This window comes from Hyla sarda, chromosome 4, assembly GCF_029499605.1.
Source record: "Hyla sarda isolate aHylSar1 chromosome 4, aHylSar1.hap1, whole genome shotgun sequence".
Taxonomy (NCBI): domain Eukaryota; kingdom Metazoa; phylum Chordata; class Amphibia; order Anura; family Hylidae; genus Hyla; species Hyla sarda.
The window spans coordinates 403,532,406-403,553,642 of record NC_079192.1 but is presented as its reverse complement, the minus strand read 5'-3'; positions in this window follow the sequence as shown (position 1 = coordinate 403,553,642).

The window sequence follows — 21,237 nt, the reverse complement described above, 5'->3', positions numbered from 1 at the left end:
TATCCACATTCAATCACTGACCATAACAGTGATCATCCTTGGCCTGTTATTGGCTGAGGGGGGGTGCTTCCTGCGCTTTAAAACAGAAGTAGGAAATGCTGCTCAGTGATGGGGATAACAGGGAAGGTAAGTATTTTTTTTGTTTTGTTTTGTTTTTTAGCCAAGTCCTGTATTGGCCACACAACTTTTAGCATATTAAACAAGAGTTTTTCTAAACCAGACAACCCCTTTAAGGTTGTTAGTGTTCAGCAGTTACCCAAGAAAATCCCAAATTTTGGTCGAGGAACCTCAGGATGGGTTAACTTGATGGCCTCTTTTGCCATTACGCATAAGCCATATAAAAAAAGAAAAATTCTGGGTGGAGTAGTGATATATTTTGATAACATATAATGCAACAGATCCACTTTCCCTAAAAGTAAACAAAGAAAATTGAGAAATTTTTCATGCCCCGCGTCTTCCCACATGGCACAATATGGAAATCCACCTTCTTCTCATCCTGCAGCGGACGCCAACTGCAAAGCCGAAGCATAATGGAAATTCTATCCCATAATTTCCCCACAGAATTCTTTCACTCTTTTAGCTTTGAGGACAATTTCGAGAGACCATAAATGTATTTATAATGAACGGGAGCGCGGAATAAAATCTAGAAAAACCTAATTACATCCAACCTGACTTATCTCTTGACTTTGAGAATCGCACTCAGATTGGTTCTTTGGGGCTTTATGAGCTGCGGAAGGTGATGACTGACCTGTCATTTCCCTCTTCTAGTCAACACCTGACAACATTCATCCATTATGGGGCGAGATCCATTGAGTAATAACAGTGCCGAATGGTGAGTGCTATTCTGTCAGATGAAACTGTCCCTCCAGACCATTACAGATTCTTCTAATGGATTTTTATAAAATATATATTTTTTTAAAGTTCAATTTAAAAAAGTTTTATTTTTGTTTTTTCGACAATAAAAGGTGTATGTGTTCAGATTTACGGTAGCTCATATAATGGCTCCGTACAACCTCCAGGCCCCTTCTTAGGCTAAATTCACACAAATGAAAACCAAAAAAACAGCAGTAAAATAGGTATAAAAAACTGCTGAGCATTTTATCTAATGATGTGTTTTTCGTGGGGGGGTTGTGTTGTTTTTTTTTGCTTGACCAGCCAATTGTACTTTGTAAGGACACCTTTCATTTTATTGGGAAATGTTTTAAACAATAAAAAAAAAAAATTTTTGCGTGGGGAAATTGAAAAAGCAAAGACAATTTTGCCACTTTTGGTGGTGTTTCATTTTTATGCAGTGCACTTAAAGGGGTACTCTGGTGGAAAACATTTCTTTTTTTTAATCAAATTTTTTAAGTTGGGAATAAGAGTAGAGGACATGTCTAAAATCTAAACCTTATCTTCTGTCTACAAGAATTTGTGACCAAAATCAGGAGATATATTTAAAGGGGTACTCCTCTGGAGAAAAAACAGTTTTTAAATCAACTGGTGCCAGAAAGTTAAACAGATTTGTAAATTACTTCTATTACAAAATCTTAATCCTTCCAATACTTATTAGCTGCTGAATACTACAGAGGAAATTCTTTTATTTTTGGAACACAGAGCTCTCTGCTGACATCACGAGCACAGTGCTCTCTGCTGACATCCCTGTCCATTTTAGGAACTGTCCAGAGCAGCATATGTTTGCTATGGGGATTTTCCCCTACTGTGGACAGTTCTTAAAATGGACAGAGGTGTCAGCAGAGAGCACTGTGCTTGTGATGTCAGCAGAGAGAACTGTGCTCGTGATGTCAGCAGAGAGCTCTGTGTTCCAAAAAGAAAATAATTTCCTCTGTAGTATTCAGCAGCTAATAAGTACTGGAAAGATTAAGATTTTTTAATAGAAGTAATTTACAAATCTGTTTAACTTTCTGGCACCAGTTGATTTAAAAAAATAAAATAAAGTTTCCCCCCGGAGTACCCCTTTAATGCTAAAGCTGATGTTTTTTTTATATTTTCTATTCTGAAGGTCAATACGATTAAAATTATCCCCATGGTTACGTACTTGTTTGTTACCGTACTACTTTAAAAAAAAGAAAAATTCAAGAGTTTTAAATAAATAAGGATGCTTAAAAATTCTGTTTTCTGACCCCCTAAAACTTTCTTATTTTTACATATACAGGGCTGGTTGATGGATATTTTTTGTGCAATGATCTGTAGTTTTTATTGGTTCAACTTTTGTGTATATGTGACTTTTTGGCAATAGTCGTAATCTCACGCCCCCTCTCATAGACATGAATGGAGGGGGCTTGGCGTGACATCATGAGGAGCATGGTCATGATGTCACGACCACTGCCGCCCACTCCATGTGTTCGGAACAAAACGTTCAGAACGGTGGGGCATGGGAGTAACCCTTTAATGGAGTAACTGAAAAAATACAGAATGTTGGTGGGCCTTGAGGACTAGATTAAGGACCAGTGCTCTACGATATACACATTCAGACAGAAATTTCCAACCCAGACCTCGAGTCCCTCACAGTCCAGGATTTTAATTTTTCCCGGATCTATTTTAATCGAGTAACTCAAAAATCCAGAATGTTGGTGGGTCTTGATGACTGGGTTGATGACCACTTCTCTACATTATACACATTCACACAGATATCCCCAACCCATACCTCAAAGCCGCCAACAGTCCAGGATTCGATTTTTTTTCTCTGTTCTATTCCAGTGGAGTAGCTGAAGAAAACCTGAAATGTTGGTGGGCCTAGAGGACTTGGTTGGAGACAACTGTTCTAAGAGACAACCAACAATCTTTGGTTTATCTGGTCAGCCATTTTCAGTTTGGTCACACTTACATGTGTACAGCTACGATCAGGCACCATATTTAAAGGGGTACTCCATTGCACCCATCTTATCCCTTATCCAAAGGATAGGGGATAAGATGTTAGATCGTGCAATCTCCGGGCCAGCACCCCTGTCATATGGGTCACGGAGCGAACTCCCTTCTGTGCCCGATGACAGGCCGCCACTCCCCCTCCATTCAAGTCTATGGGAGGAGGCGTGAGTGCTCTGTACTAGCCGTCACACCCCCCTCCCATAGACATAAATTGAGGTGGCATGACGTCACAGACGTCGCAGCTGCCGGCCCAGGATATTGCAGGGGTCCTGCCGCTAGGGAACCCCACAATCTAACATCTTATGCCCTATCCTTTGGATTTGTGCGGCGGAGTACCCCTTTAACATAGTGGGACAACCAACTCTTCTGTTCATGAAGAGCCGTCATCCCATCAACATGTCTCCTATAGGGTTGTCCTATTTTTGTGTTTCACATCTGCTTCCCTTTTGAAATACAGTAGAGAATAGGTAAGTGAAGGGGTTAAAGGCCATTGTTCTTATATAACAGCTCATCTATAGAGAACCCTACGTCCTCCTGAATTATTAAACAGAAGTGACCTAAATCAAGGTGTAATGGACTCTCGCCGTGGTTTCTGGGCAACTACTCCACTTTGATCTGACAATGTATAAAACAGGTAACAAGATGGAAATCTATAGATAGTTGTCGGCGCAAGAATTCCTGGGTCGGTTCCTCATGTTGACTGCGGAAAGTCTCCGAACCTCTTAACACCTGCGGGTGGTGACTACGTACAAGGTGTAGATTTCATGTGATGGTGCGAATGACCTTCTTATCTAAACCTCTGTCGGTCCTGAAATGGTGTTTGGAGTATTCGGTAACCAATAACATTTCCCTGATACTGTAGGGTGGCCACCTTTCAGAGAGGCCTACTACAAATTGGGCACAGGCAAGATTTACAATTGGGCCCTGGTGCCTACAGGGGTCTGGAGCTCCATCTATGACTTCAGAAAAGCCCACAATTCGGATGGAACCACCCAATGAGATGATTCAGTGATAAACTTCAGGTTAGGGCGACTTTGGCCACAACACAGCTAAGTTTAGCTGTGTTGATAAATGGCACCACGTTGTGACCTACAAGTGACCACGACCATGTCCCAATACGGCAAAGGAAAGAGAAAGGAGTCTTGGTCAGATTGGATGGAACCACCCAATGAGATGATCACATGCAACGTTCTACTGCTGGGATCCAGTAATTAGCTTCAGGTCAGGACGACTTTTACCACAACATAAGAATTGTGGCATTCAAGACGATTTATCCTTTAGTAATAGAGAACCAAACACAAAAGCAATCTCGTGTGTCTACATTGTTGTCTGTTCCAATCATATCTAGGGCCACAATGATGGTAGACAATGAACACTATCCTTGGGGGTCAAATAAAAATAATTATATTGGGATCTGAACCCGCTGATTTAATCTTGAAAGAACCCTATTTTGCGCATTAAAGGGTTTCCTGATGTTGGCGACTCCAGTGATCATCTGCAATCTGTGGGGGAACCTTGGAGTATTCTGTTTCGCTGCAGTGCCCCCGCAGGAGAAGTGAAGTATTACACAGCTATAATTAAAACAAATGAGCTTTCTGTGTACTGCATGGCTGTATGGTGTCCTCTGACCCTGAAGACAGGTTTATACACATACGGTTCACTAGGTTCTATTAATACTTAACCACATTCTATTCTTCACGCTGCTGTGAGCTCTTAAGGGACACAACCATGACCCACATATGAAGCTGTACAAGGAAGACATTTGCCTCCGGCATCACAAGTGTACCAATATGGGGCCGAGCCGAGAGGTAGAGAGCCCAGGGGGGGTCATCAAGACGACAAGAACCTAAATATTCCGCTCATGTTCAGCTCCATTTGTTGTAACTTGATTTATTATTTGAAAGAAAGAAAAACATCCCCCCCCCAGAATAGCAAGTGGATGGTGTGTATGTGGGGATTTATTCAGTCATGTGTGGGGTAATAGTGTCCTCATACATAACATTTACCTTATCGTTGTCTTCTGGGGTTGAATACTACAGTAAATACAGCGGTGGGTGTAACACATGGGGAGAAACATTGTCAGATAGATAGATAGATAGAAAGATACATAGATAGATAGATAAATAGATAGATATGAGATAGATAGATATGAGATAGATAGATATGAGAGAGAGATAGATATGAGATAGATAGATGGATAGATAGATATGAGATAGATAGATAGAAATTAGATAGATAGATAGATATGAGATAGGTAGATAAATATGAGATAGATAGATAGATATGAGATAGATAGATAGATAGATATGAGATAGATAGATATATAGATATGAGATAGATATGAGATAGATAGATAAATATGAGATAGATAGATATGAGATAGATAGATATGAGATAGATAGATAGATATGAGATAGATAGATAGATAGATAGACAGATATGAGATAGATAGATATGAGATAGATAGATATGAGATAGATAGATATGAGATAGATAGATATGAGATAGATAGATAGATAGATAGATATGAGATAGATGGATATATACTAGATAGATAGATATTAGATTTTTTTTATATTTCTCTCTGTTATGACGTCAGTAGATAATATCCTTTCTCATATAACAAGCTCCTGGTCCACAGTTATTATCCGCCGTGCTCTAGTTTCCGGATGAAGTGTGATAATAGGTGTCTGGCAGCCACTGATCTCTCTTCTGTTCTCCACCTTCATTCCGGATCTTTCTGTTCTTTCCTTTTACCAATTAGTTTAACTGTGGGCAAAATTAGAAATAACGTTTCTCGGAAGATGAAATGTATGAAGAATGATGAATGCTCTGGTGTTCACTGTTATCAGCCATTTTTTAGGATGGGGGGGGCTGACTGTGTCTTCACTGGGATCCAGAATTATCCTCGCCCTCCGCTTTCATTAGGTACCAAAATTTTGCGTTGTCGCCCAATAATGGAAATAATAAGGAACAGTATGTAGAACATGTCAGACAGAAAGTACCCCCATATATAGAGTCGGACAGAAACTGCCCCCATATAGTGTCAGAAACAAACTACCCCCGCGTCTAATATCAGACAGAAAGTTCCCCCATATATAGGGTCAGACAGAAACTACCCCCATATGCAGTGTCAGATACAATGCTCTCCCATGTGTAGTGTCAGACAGAGACTGCTTCAGTATACAGGGGGAGATTTATCAAAACCTGTCCAGAGGAAAAGTTGCCCAGTTGCCCATAGCAACCAATCAGATCGCTATTTTCATTTTTAACAAGGCCTCTGCAAAATGAAAGTAGTGATCTGATTGGTTGCTATGGGCAACTGGGCACCTTTCCTTTGGACAGGTTTTGATAAATCTCCCCCATAGTGTCATACAGAAACTGCCCCAATATTTGGTGCCAGACATAAAGATCCGCCGTATGTAATGTCAGACAGAAGAGCCTCTATTTGTAGTAACAGGCAAAAGTGCCCCAATATATAATGTCACATTGAAAGTTTTCCATATTTAAAGGGGTACTCCGGTGCTCCAGCATTCTGAACATTTTGTTCCGAATGCACGAAGCCGGAGGCTGTGATGGTGATGCCACGGCCACGCCCCTCGTGACGTCACACCACACCCTCTCCATTCAAGTCTATGGGAGGGGCCGTGTCTGCCGACACGCCCCCTCCCATAGACATGAATGGAGGGGGCGTGGTGTGACATCACAAGGGGGCGTGGTTGTGACAACACAATCACTGCTGCAGGAACTCGGCATTTGTTTAAAATGTCGGGTGCTGCGGGAGATCGCGGGGGCCCCAGCAGAGGGAACATCTTATGCCCTATCCTTTGGGGATAAGAAGCCAGAAGTCTGACATTGAAGTTTTGCCAAATCCTTCCATACGCGATGAATCTTATGGAGTGTGTGGGCAGCTGGTGCTCCCTGGGAGAACATGTGACATCAAATCCTGTGACTGCATAACATGACATGTGACAGACTTACAGGTCCTAGAGACAACGTCTCATGGGTCCTCTGCTCCATCTATACGTTAAGATACTGTCTATACATTAAAGCAGTATACACAACATTCTGGAAACAACAGGGGGAGACCCTGCACAGGAGCCCCCAGGTCACTGATGGTCTCAAACTGATGGGGCCTAAGGGTAGTACAGGACCATGTCCTGTACTGGGACATCACACAGTGCCATGGAGAAAGTGTCCTCATGGAAGCCCAATCCATGGTCCACAGTGCCCAGCAATGTAGACCACATATAGTCAGGTGGGGGGCCCAGCTTAGATAATAAAAGCTGTGTTAATAGGTATGGTTGGCCACCCTCTGTGGTAATAGATATGGTTGGCTGCCCTCTCTGGTAATAGGTATGGTTGGCCACCCTATGTGATAATAGGTATGGTTGGCCACCCTCTGTGGTAATAGGTATGGTTGGCCGCCCTCTGGGGTAATAGGTATGGTTGGCCGCCCTCTGTGGTAATAGGTATGGTTGGCCGCCCTCTGTGGTAATAGGTATGGTTGGCCGCCCTCTGTGGTAATAGGTATGGTTGGCCGCCCTCTGTGGTAATAGGTATGGTTGGCCGCCCTCTGAGCCCTCAGACATGTCCCGGTGCAACAGACCAAAGAAAAGCTGAAATTCTTTTGAGATTAAAGAAAGGAATGAATTGATTTTTTCCTTGTTTCGAGGATCTGGAGTGACCACCTGGCACACGGCAATAGTTACTCCTCATTTACAATGTAACAATTGTGACTCAATGTAATTACGCTATTTGTTACAATAATTGGCCCAGAATTCTTCCTCTGCAGACATAACAATCGTTTGGGAAATGAAATCTCTACAGAAGTCAAACATTGAAGTTTTGCCAAATCCTTCCGTACGCGATGAATCTTATGGAGTGTGTGGGCAGCGGCGAGGCTGGGGTAGTCAGGTAGGAGAACAAACAAACACCCTCATTATTTCTGCTACTTGTACGGTAGAGACCGTAATGACGGCTGAAGAAATGTTGTATGACAGAAAACATTCACAGTCCTCTGGAGAGAGGAGGCCTGGTATGCGCCTAAACCCCTCAAATTTTCAGGACCTGGTTATCTTTTTTTGAATGGGTAGTGGTGTATGCATGAATGGACAGGGGGGCGGTCAATCCTGGGTGGCAGTGACCTGGGGGGGGGGGGCAAACGACCCACTTTATAGCCCAATTGCTAAATGGGGAACACAGGATCCCCAGGTCACTGAGCTTCAGCTGTTGGTTTAGGCCACAGTATGAACATAGCTTCAGGCTGTGGCCTACACCGGGAGTCCCCAAAGCAGAGGGGGTAGGAGGTGGCCGGTTTGTGATGCTCTGTGCAGGAAAGGATGTAAGTATAACATGTTTTTATAGCTTTTGCAGGTAAAGGGGCCTGGCTAATAGAAGACTGCTTGCTTACATGGGGGGATGGCCTGTCTACTGAGGGGTTACTTGACTACAGAGAGGGCTACCTGCCTACTGGGAGATTACCTGCCTACGGAGGGGACTAACTGCCTACAGAGGGACTACCGGCATACTGTGTTGGCTACCTGCCTACTTGGGGGGAGGGTGCACCTGCTTATTGAGGGGACTAGCTGCCTACTGGGGTACTGCATGAATACTAGTGAGACATACCTGCCTAATAGGGCAAATAACTGCATAATAGGGGAACTAATTACCTGCATGCCTACCTTAAGGGGAAACTACCTAACTGCTGTGGGAGACATACTTAATGTGGAACCAAGCGCGTCGTTATCACAATTTGGGGGATTTTAGATGACTTATTTGTAAGGAACGTTACTGGGAGAGACATTATTGGCGTAGATAAGAACCAAAAACCAAAATCCTCATAAACCAACATTTTTTGCTCATCAAAAAGCATCTAAAAGCTTGTAAGACCCTGAAAGAGGAACAAAAGGAAACATTTCGAAATCTTACATCAAGATAAGATTCATTACATATGGAGAAGAGGATTGCAGTACAACGTTTAATTCTGTCTATTATCTGGACTAAAATAATTTGTACTTCAATTAGAAATGATAAATTGTGTTGATACCAAGATTTACTTCGCTTGAGAAATAATAACACGCATTTCAAGTGAATTTTCAAAACTTTAGTTAGCACAGAAAAAAAGATTTCAGTTTTGGCTGATGAGTTTACAAAACTTTCTGCATTGCCTGCCAAGTAAAGAGTTAATATGAAAAATCCCATCAGCTGAATAATTCTACGCACCACTTACAAGCCAATGGTCAGTTTCAAGTGGTCAGGCAGTATTTCCTGAAAAGATCTGAGACATAGCAAAAATTAAAATAGAGCTTAAAGGGGTATTCCGGCCATAGACATCTTACCCCTATACAAAGGATAGGGGTAAGATGTCTGATTGCGGGGGTCCTCCCGCTGGGACCCCCTGTGACCTTCGTCCAGCCCCCTCATACTATGCCGGGGCGGCTGCTCCAGTCTTGGAAACCTCTGTGTTTCTGGGACTGGAGACGTGACGTCACGCCACGCCCCCTCCATTCATGTCTATGGGAGGGGGCGTGGCAGCTGCCACGCCCCCTCCCATAGACATGAATGAAGAGGGCGTGGGGTGATGTCCCGAGTAGGGGGTGGCATGACTACACGTCTCCATTCCCGGAAACACAGGACAGAACTGGACTACAGCCTGGACATCTGCCCTACAACCATTGGACATTACTATGAACCTTTGTAGTGTATAGATAAAACTCAGATTGTGCGTCTTTTCTTGGTAATAAATTTGTGTAATGTTCTCTTAGTTATGAATGCCAAGGCACCATCTTGGAATCAACCTTTATAAGGCTGCATTCACATCACATTTCTTACTTACGGGGACCAGATCTGTCTGGGAAATGGTAAAACCAGGCGCTCCTGCATCCCAACCAGACCCGACTCCAATCTCATTCATTTGAATGAGCCGACCGGAGTCAAATAGTGACTCCGGTCAGCTCATTTTTGCCCCGTGTCCAGTTTTGTGATTGGACTAAAAACCGTGGCATAAAATGGTTTTAAGTCTGGTCACAAAAACGGATACGGGGCGAAAATGAGCCGACCAGAGTCACTATTTGACTCTGGTCGGCTCATTCAAATGAATAAGATGGGGTCCGGGTCCTGCTGGGATACAGGAGTGCCTGGTTTTACCATTTCCCAGCCGGATCTGGTTCCCGTAAGTAAGAAACGTGATGTGAATGCAGCCTAACATGTGAAGACATAGTTTGGGCCAAGAGAAGAATGACAGTCCATACCAGAGACATAGTAGGGGGCTGGAGCCCATAGTGAGGTAATACAATGGGCCTTGATAGAAGTTCTATAAGGCCTCTAGCAAGTGATTTTGATAAGCAGCTTTGGTATTGACTGTCCTAGTAAAACTGTCATATACTCAATGAAAATCGCATCAGTAATTCACCAGAAGCAGCATCTCATAAATACCTCATACTATCCACAACTCAATAATTCATATCCTTTCCCTCCATGAATGTATAACTAAGCATTGAAAGTATCACCCTATGTCCATAATAATCATTCACTTAACATCTATAAATGAGAACCAGGGACCGTACACTCCTAATCCGGTCTATGGCATCCCATGCGTCACATTCTGTTCCACTTCATGAGCAGAGATACGGTCAACCCTGCGGTAAAACCTGTCCGGTCATTTGCTATGAATTTGTAATGTGATGCTCTATATCTCGCACTTTATGGATATGATATTTTATGTTTAAAGTTATGAAAATGATAATAAATATACATATGAAACACATCTGCTGTTTTTTTTTTTTTTGTAGATAAAAAGCCATAACAGTGCCATGCTAGTGCTCTCCAGCCTATTTTTATTTTTCACTTGCAGTACCATGCCAGAACACCTGGAGTGCTGTAAGCAGAATCATATCCTTGAAGATACAAACAAAGCACATAGCTAAGTCACTTAGCCAAGTATACAGTAGTACAGCACATTGCTCTTAAGAACCATCTAGTAGTAGAAACAGTAGAACCAGTGTAATGTATATTGTTAGCTCTGTAATGTTTTAATAGGCCTACGGTACTGTGTCCTCCATGACCAGAGGGTAATAATCTGGAAAATAATCACTAGAACCATTAGAACTGTGGTTTGTCCTATTGATTTGGCATGGCTTCCAAGGCATTGATTTCTTCATAATTTTTTATAGAATGCTTTATTTCTCTAAGGATTTCGGTATGAGGCATAGGTGGAACACTTAGAAAGCATAAGAACTTTAACAAGACTAAATTAATGGATGGCCGATTCATTAGATTCTGGTTCAGCAAATCTTAATGTAAATTCGTTTAAAGGAGAACTCCAGCCAAAACTACCTTATCCCCCATCCATAGGATAGTGGATATGTAGTTGATCATGGGGAGTCTGACTGCTGGGACACCCCGTGATCTGCAGAACGGAATCCGGCTCTCAGTTATGAGCGCAAACTACAGATGGCATGGGCTCCATTCATTTCTATGGTAGCTCCGAAAAGACCTGAGTACAGCACTCGGGCATCTCTGGCACTCCCATAGAAATGAATGGAACACGTGCTCCTCACTGACAACAGGAGTCCCATTCCGGAGATCTCGGGGGTTCCCATTGGTCGGACCCCCAGCGATCAGCTACTTATCCCCTATATTGTAGATAGGGGATAAGTTAGTTTTGGCTTGAGTTTTCCTTTAACTCTACCTAGAACCCATGGCAACAAACACGGCAAAGGGTCACGGGTCACATGTTGCTCCCTAGCCCTAATTAGGGAAGATAGGTCCACATAGTGCCAAATGGAAGGTCTCTACAAAATTTGCTATTGTTGTAAAGACCACCATATTACTAATACTGCAGTAGACAATAACTATATACAATACTACAGATGGGTTACATCTCTAAATGTTGCACCATGAAAGTTTAAACAAGAATTTCTACATATTGCATCTATATATATATATATATATATATATATATATATATATATATAGATGCAAATCAAAAAATGTTGCAGTATCTTGTAATACCTTTTTTATTGGACTAACAACATTTTGTAGAGAAGCTTTCGGGATTCCTCCCTTTATCAAGTCCAAAGCAAATCTAAGCTCACAAGCAGAAAACACAGGTTACATCTCACAAATATGCAGGGGTTAAGACAATAGATGTGGAGAATTCACACTAAGATGGGCCATAAATTGTCCTGCTATAGGAATAAGACAAAATAGATAAGGATGAGAAAAAGGGGGAGGGAGGGGGGAGCAGGGAGCCAGGAAGGAGTGCTGAGCTTGTCTGTGTCTCGGCTGCAGTCTGAGATTTAGGACTCCAGCATGAGTCTGAAATCCATAAAAAAAAAAAAGGCTTGTGGCCAGTACTGGTAGGGAGACCCCTAGTGGTCATTTTTTTCAAAGTGGAAAATGAAATAGAAAGAAGCATATTTTTTAATAACATGCTATTGGAACGTTATTCTGCATACATTAATCTAGCCTGTGTTGCATATGTTATCTCAGCCTTAGAACAGTCTCGAATTTCACCCGGTTAAAAATAGAAAAAGTTAACAAACTTGAAAAAAGAGATAGCGCAAAGCTGTATCATTATTCATCCATGGTGTGAAATTTCAGCCATGTTGGCTTTATCAAACAAGAGAAAAACTTAACATGGTGGTTAAAAGGTTCTCCTTCAGCTTGCACGAGCAATCTGTGAAAAAAAAAAAAAGTTTTTTAGACATTATTTAGCAAGTCTTTCATACCAGCACATGGAGTTCTGACGAATAGAAGAGAGAATATAATCAGCGCTGTCCCTTGGGCCAATGAGGTTAAATGTGGAACGTAATGCAAAACTTCAGAGTCTTCGATGAAGTCGCAGTAAATGTCGCCTGTCCTCCGGAGGATTAATCTCTTAAAAATAAGCCGAACATTCAGTCTAAAGGTTTTTGTTTGTGGACTGGGGCATGGATAATAAGCATCCTCCGCTCTGCCGAGCTCACAGGGAATTGTGACTGGGCCATTGCTCATTACATTACCAGGATGTTCACAATTAGATGCCCATTAATGAAGTCCCAGGATGGGCATCGGGGTCACTGAACTGATGAGTGTAGATCATTGTTTAGGGAATAAAAAGCCCAATGGATATCAGGGCTTCTACATGAGCGATTGTTTTAATAGAAGTGAACCATAACTTAAAGGGGTACTCCTCTGGAAATTTTTTTTTTATTTAAATCAACTGGTGCCAGAAAGTTAAACAGATTTGTAAATGACTTCTATTAAAAAATCTTAATCCTTCCAATATATATCAGCTGCTTTTTGCTCCAAAGGAAGTTCTTTTCATTTTGGATTTCCTTTCTGTCTGACTGCTGATACCTCATTTTAGGAATTGACCACTGTAGGAGCAAATCCCCATAGTAAACCTATCCTGCTCTGGACAGTTCCTGACTCCAACAGAGGTGTCAGCAGAGAGCACTGTGGTCAGACAGAAAGGAAATCCAAAAGAAAAGAACTTCCTGTAGAGCATACAGCAGCTGATAAGTACTGGAAGGGTTAAAGGGGTACTCCGGTGCTTACACATCTTATCCCCTATCCAAAGGATAGGGGATAAGATGCCTGATCACCGGAGTCCCGCAGCTGGGGACGCCCGCGATCATGCACGCGGCACCCCGTTAGTAATCAGTCCCCGGAGCGTGTTCGCTCCGGGTCTAATTACGGTCGAACACAGGGACGGCGGCGTGTGACGTCACGCCCCCGCCCCCGTGTGACGTCACGCTCCGCCCCTCAATGCAAGCCTACGGAGGGGGTGTGCATGATCGCGGGTGTCCCCAGCTGCGGGACTCCCGCGATCAGGCATCTTATCCCCTATCCTTTGGATGGGGGATAAGATGTGTAAGCACCGGAGTACCCCTTTAAGATTTTTTAATAGAAGTCATTTACAAATCTGTTTAACTTTCGGGCACCAGTTGATTTTGGTTACAAATTCTTGTAGACAGAAGATAAGGTTGGACTTTAGACATGTCCTCAGTGGGCTCTACTCTTATCCCCAACTTCTCCAGATTTCTTTTTATCCTTCAACCACAAGTTTGCCAAAATACTTTTCCCAATTGTTCTTTCCAAGGGTGCAAGCGACTTGTTTTCTAGTTGGCCAATAGGGCACTAAACTAAGGTGATGGTGGCTTACTCTACTCACCATCCAGGGCTGCTATTAAAAGCTACCCTGATCTACCCTAAAATCTGCCTATTATGTGTTTCCTCCAACATGGATCAGAAAAGCCTTTAACCCTATATTGTCACACCTAAGGAAACTTACAACTTTGTTGCTTCCACCACCTAACTTTTTAGGTCAGTACTATTTTCTATTAAACAAGGAAAAATCCTCTTAAAAAATGTTTTCTCAAAAAAACGGAACAAGGCCCACAGCCTAGTCTACCACGTTAGAATATTTCCCCTCCTGGACTTTCTTGCCCTTTGTATGCATAGAATGTGGTTCACGATTTGGTCCCCAACTTCTGGCAGCCTATAGGAGTCCCCTGCTATACTTTCCCCTGATTAAGTGCCCATATACCTTCAATAGCTGACGGCCTCACAAACAGCTATCTCTTCTAGTCAACCCAAACATAAACATTAGACTCGGTCAAACGCTCATGTGTTAAGAATGGGGAAAGGCTAGGTAAGCCACTGCCAGGCAGTAGCTTATCTCCCAGAAAACGAAAGGGTGAAACATTTAGAATCCACCATGCCCAACTATTCTCTCCCCTTTTCCCTATACATCTGACATTGTTCAATCATAGTTTCAAACTATTCAGTTTGAAAGAAGATCGAGCTCATGTGGAATTAATGCAATATATCATTTTTTATCACATCCAAAGTTAAAATTCCAACTATGACCATGATTAAGAACATATCACTCAAAACATGTCAGGTTTTTTTTTTTTTTTTTTTTTTTTTTTTTTAGTATCCTAAAAAACTATGATCATAACTAAGAACATATCATTTAAAACATGTCAGTATTTTTTGGGGGATCCTAAAAAAAACTATGACCATGACTAAGAACATATCATTGAAAACACATCAGTCTTTTTTTTAGCATGTTTAAAAAAGAAACTATGACCATCACTTAAAAAAATATCATTCAAAACACATCTGGTTATTTTTTTAGGATTAGGATCCTAAAAAAAAACTAGGACCCTGACTGAAAACAAATCATTCAAAACACGTCAGTCTTTTTTTTTAGAATACTAAAATCTATGACCCTGACAAAGAACATATGGTTCGAAACACATCATTCTGTTTTTAGAATCCTAAGAATAATCTATTATATATTATATATATATATATATATAAGAACATAACATTCAAAACATATCTGTCTTTTTATAGGATCCTAAAAAAAACTATGATCATAATTAAGAACATATTACTCAAAACACATCAGTCTTTTTATAGGATCCTAAAAAAACTAGGACCCTGACTAAGAAAATATAATTTAAAACTCAATGTGAATTCAAATAGAGAAAAAATAGGTTGCACATCTACAACATGCATTTTGGTCTAAGGCTTCTCAGAAACATTTATTAAACTAACAGGTGGTGAGTGTACTTTATGGTCATGAAGTGCAAGCCCGCTAGCCACATCACGGCCACATGTAAGTAGTGGTTCCCTAACATCCCTAGCATAAATTGGCAATGAACTGAGTGGCGACTACCACCGTCGCAACACCAGTGCCCACAGGGGGAACCGCCCACTCAGTGGGGCGCCATTTTATGCTAAGGATGTTAGGGACCAGCTACTTACAGGTGGCCATGACGTAGCTAGTGGACTTGCACTTCATGATCATAAAGTACAATAACGACCTGTTAGTTTAATAAATGTTGCTGAGAAGCCTTAGATCAAGGTGCATGTTGTAGATGTGCGACCATGTCAGTTTTTTCTCTATGTGAATTCATATCATTTAAAACAAGTCAATCTTTTTTTTATTTTATTTATTTTTTGGATCCTAAAGAATCTATGCCCATGACCAGTGGCGTTGCGACCCGGGTGCGGGGACACCCCCCTCATCTGTGCCCGACCGGCCTCCCATCCGTCAGCACCCCCCCCCCCCCCCCCTGAGCTGTGTGTGGGGTGCGCCCGTCCGTCAGCAAACCCCCTCTTTCACCTTCACTGTGCGCCCGTCCGTCATCACCCCCCCCCCCCTCACCTTCACCAGCACTGTGCCCGTCCTCCGCTCCCACGTCTGCGCCGGCCTGACGTCACACCGCATGGCCGCGCAGGAGGACGTGAGTTACGTCACTCGCACGGCGCCCGGTGAGAAGGAGCGCTGCGCTGGATGGGTGAGTTTGTATGTCTGTCTCTCTGTCTCTATCTATGCTTGTGTGTGACTGTGTGTGATTGTGTGACTCTCTGAGTGTGTGTGTGTGTGACTCTGTGTGTGTGTGTTTGTGCGACTCTGTGTGTGTGTGACTGTGTGACTCTGTGTGTATCTGTCTGTCTGTGAGTGTGTGTCTCTCTGACTGTGTGTGTGTGTTTGTCTCTCTGTGTTGTATGTGTTTTTTTTTTTGTGTGTGTGTGTGTGTGTGTGGGGTGGGGGGGGAGGGGGTATAACCAGCGATCTATTGTAGGGAAACTTTGACCCATTGTGGGGAACCTGCAAGGGAACCTGCGGCCTAATGTGGGGGAACTACTACAAAATGTGGGGAGTCTATGCTACCTAATGTGATGAATCTGTGATACCAAATGTGGGGAGTCTATGCTACCTTATGTGGGGAATCTGTGCTACCTAATGTGGGGAAATTGCTACCTAATGTGGGGAATCTGTGCTACCTAATGTGGGGAAATTGCTACCTAATGTGGGGGAACTGGTACCAAATCTGGGGAATAGATGCTACCTAATGTGGGGAAACTGCGACCTACCTAATGTGGGGGCACTGCTGCCTACCTAATGCTCCCCCCCTGGCAGTAGCACCCTCATCATCCACCAGCAACACCCCCCCCCCCCCCCCCAGCAGCACCTCCATCAACATATCCTGATGGTGGATGATGGAGGTGCTCCTGCCAGGAGGATGATCCTGCCGATGGATGATGGGGGTGATACTGCCAGGGGGGATGCCCAGTAGCACCCTCATCATCCTCCAGCAACACCTCCCCAGTAGTAGCACCCCCATCATCCACTAGCAACACCACCAATACCCCCCTCCCGTGGTAATAGCATCAGCTAACGGATGTTAAGGGGTGTTACTTTGGTTGTGGTATTATATTCAGACGGTGCACTGTATGGCAACGTTATATTCAGAGGGCGCAGTGGGTGGTAGTATTATATTCAGAGGGTGCACTGTATGGCAACGTTATATTCAGAGGGCGCAGTTTGTGGTAGTATTATATTCAGAGGGCGCAGTTTGTGGTAGTATTATTAGAGATGAGCGAACTTACAGTAAATTTGATTCGTCACGAACTTCTCGGCTCGGCAGTTGATGACTTATCCTGCGTAAATTAGTTCAGCCTTCAGGTGCTCCGGTGGGCTGGAAAAGGTGGATACATTCCTAGGAAAGAGTCTCCTAGGTCTGTATCCACCTTTTCCAGCCCACGGGAGCACCTGAAAGCTGAACTAATTTATGCAGGAAAAGTCATCAACTGCCGAGCAGAGAAGTTTGTGACGAGTTGAATTTACTGTAGTTTGCTCATCTCTAAGTATTATATTCAGAGGGTGCAGTGGGTGGTAGTATTATATTCAGAGGGTACAGTATGTGGCAGATTTATATTCAGGGGTACAGTATGTGGCAGATTTATATTCAGAGGGTACAGTATGTGGCAGATTTATATTCAGAGGGTACAGTATGTGGCAGATTTATATACAGAGGGTACAGTATGTGGCAGGTTTATTTTCAGAGGGCGCAGTTTGTGGTAGTATTATATTCAGAGGGCGCAGTTTGTGGTAGTATTATATTCAGAGGGCGCAGTTTGTGGTAGTATTATATTCAGAGGGTATAGTGTGTGGCGGTATTATATTCAGGGGTACAGTATGTGGCAGATTTATATTCAGAGGGTACAGTATGTGTTGGTATTATATTCAGAATGTACAGTGTGTGGTAGTATTATATTCAGTGGGTATGGTGTATGGAAGGTTTATAATCAAAGAGTATAGTGTATAGTAGTATTATATTTAGAGGATACAGTGTCTGGCAGGTTTATAATAATAATTGTTTTCATATAGAGGATGAGAATGCGCTGACATAGTGAGGAGACGTCTGGGCGTCACATTCTGCAGAGAGAAGTTTTAGCTGGAACAAGTCCTGGCGGTATGTACCATCTGAATTAGATAAGGGAAGACTATAGAGAAGACGTCACCTGTAGTCACTGATATCATTGTGTATTCTCACTATAGAGAAGACGTCACCTGTAGTCACTGATATCATTGTGTATTCTCCTCACTATAGAGAAGACGTCACCTGTAGTCACTGATATCATTGTACATTCTCCTCACTATAGAGAAGACGTCACCTGTAGTCACTGATGTTATTGTGTATTCTCCTCACTATAGAGAAGACGTCACCTGTAATCACTGATATCATTGTGTATTGTCCTCACTATAGAGAAGACGTCACCTGTAGTCACTGATATCATTGTACATTCTCCTCACTATAGAGAAGACGTCACCTGTAGTCACTGATATCATTGTACATTCTCCTCACTATAGAGAAGACGTCACCTGTAGTCACTGATATCATTGTACATTCTCCTCTCTATGTCCTATCAGAGCTGTAGTCACTTGTCCGTTCTACAGTTAGGTCAGTGAAACTACAACTCCCAGCATAACCTCACCACTGCTCAAAGGGGTACTCTACTGGAAAAAAAAATTTTTAATTAGCTGGTGCTACAAAGTTAAACAGATTTGTAAATTACTTCTATTTAAAAATCTTAATCCTTCCAGTACTTATTAGCTGCTGTATAAGCGATTCACAGGAAGTTATTTTCTTTTTTAATTTATTTTCTGTCTGACCACAGTGCTCTGTGCTGACACCTCTGTCCATGTTAAGAACTGTCCATAGTAGGAGCAAATCCCCATAGCAAACCTATCCTGCTCTGGACAGTTCCTGACATGGACAGAGGTGTCAGCAAATAGCACTGTGGTCAGACTGGAAAGAACTACACAACTTCCTGTGGAGCATACACCAGCTTATAAGTACTGTAAGTATTAAGATTTTAAATAGAAGTAATTAAAAAATCTGCTTAACTTTCTGGCACCAGTTGATATAAAAGTAAATGTTTTCCAGTGGAGTACCCCTTTAAGTAATTCTGGGAGCTGTATATTTCAATGGTGAAAACTTCTTTAACACTTTCCTATTCTGTGGCAACTGGTATATCTGATTATTATACTGGAATTTCTCACAATGCGCTACAACAGTGGTGTCTGTCACAACAGGCTAAAAACTTACTGGGGGGAGGGGGAGGTATGGGGGTGACACCATTTTCTACCGCACCGGGTGACACCAACCCCAGCAACGCCACTGCCCATGACTAAGAACATAACATTCAAAACAAGTCTGTCTTTTTATAGGATCCTAAAAAAATTAATAAAAAAAACAAGGACCCTGACTAAGAACATATAATTAAAAACATGCCAGTCTTTATGGTTTTTTAAGATCTTTATGGACTTTTAGCTTTGTATGGGATAAATAAAGATATATTGGACTATTGCCACGTAAAATAGATCGTCTTTTTGTGGATGCATGGATCTAGTATATTTGCCTTTGGTGTTTTCAGGAACTCATCCTTTTATAAGGGAAACGATAATGCCCAGTAATAAATTTATTTATACATTTCCAGGAGAAATAACAGAGGGGCCACACATAACAGAGTTCTATTAAAAGATTGTCATCTGTAATTAATGAAAAATACAAGAATTTATTAACCTATATACCGTATATACTCGAGTATTAGTTGTTCCGAATATAAGCCGAGGCAACTAATTTCACCTCAAAATCCAAGGAACCCCCCCCCCCCCCCCCTTGTTGACTCGAGTATAAGCCTAGGGTGGCAAATACATCATTCCCCATCATCATCCCCCCCCCGGTCATCATCCCGCCCTCCTCTGTCATCATTCCGACTCCCACTGTCATCATCCAGACCCCCCCTTCATCCCTCCTGTCATCATCCAGACCCCCCTCAACCCCCATCATACAGATCCCCCTTGCCCCCCATATCTTTATCCAGAGCCCCCTCATCCCCCATCATACAGATCCCCCTTGCTCCCCCTATCATTATCCAGACCCTCCTCATACCCCCCCGTCATCATCCAGACCCCACTCTCTTGTTCTCTACTCACCTCCCCAGTTGCAGCTCTGTCGGTCCTTCCATCCAACGTCGCTGCAGGGACCGTCTGATTTCTATTGGGGAGGGTGAGACGGTTTGGGCCATCCATCTTGACCAGGAGGCCCTCTTCTCCGCTCCGGACTAGTGACGCTGCATTGACGACGCACGGACGTCCTTGTACGGCGGCGTCAATGCAGCGCCACTAGTCCAGGGCCGGCCTGGAGAGGAGAAGAGGGCCTCCTGGTCAAGATGGATGGCCCGGACCGGCTCACCCTCCCCACTGGAAGTCGAACAGTCCCTGCAACATAGATGGGTGATGATGGACGACCCGGCCCATCCCCTCCTAACCCCCACCGGTATGCATGCAATGTTTTTTTTTCCCCCATCACTCGAGTATAAGCCGAGGGGGACGTTTTCGGCACGAAAAATGGTGCTGAAAAACTCGGCTTATACTCGAGTATATACGGTATGTCTGAAGAGCTGAAAAGTAGGGCCCCTTTGGAAAACTACAACTCCCAGCATGCCCGGACAGCCGATGGCTGTCCGGGCATGCTGGGAGTTGTAGTTTTGCAACAGCTGGAGGGACGCTGGTTGGGAAACATTGTCTTACACCATGTAATATGGCAGAATGCAAGATAATGTATCCAATCTCTTACATTAGAACAGGAAAACTTTCCACGAAACAACATTTTCTAATTTTAGCGCGATAATTTACTTTCGTATTCCCCAGACAAAATTTCAATTAAATTTGAATTTAGATCTCACGATTTTTCATCATCACATCTCATTTTTTTTTCCTGAGCCGGGCCCGACAATACCTTCATTAAAATATGTAATTATTTTCCAATGAATTGTCTCATTGCCGTATCCGTTCGGTAACTGTGACTGGCGTAGGGTGACTATTAATCGTCATTTATAGATAGTTATTGTAGTTATGTATCGCATCCGTCCGTAGTCATCACACACAATTTCTTCAGTTACTTACGCCGAACATTGCTACAAATTATTGTACACTGATCCCAACATACACATGTACTGTATGCCCGACTCAGCCGAGCATGCGTGTGTTTTCAATAGTTCTCAATGGTAAGC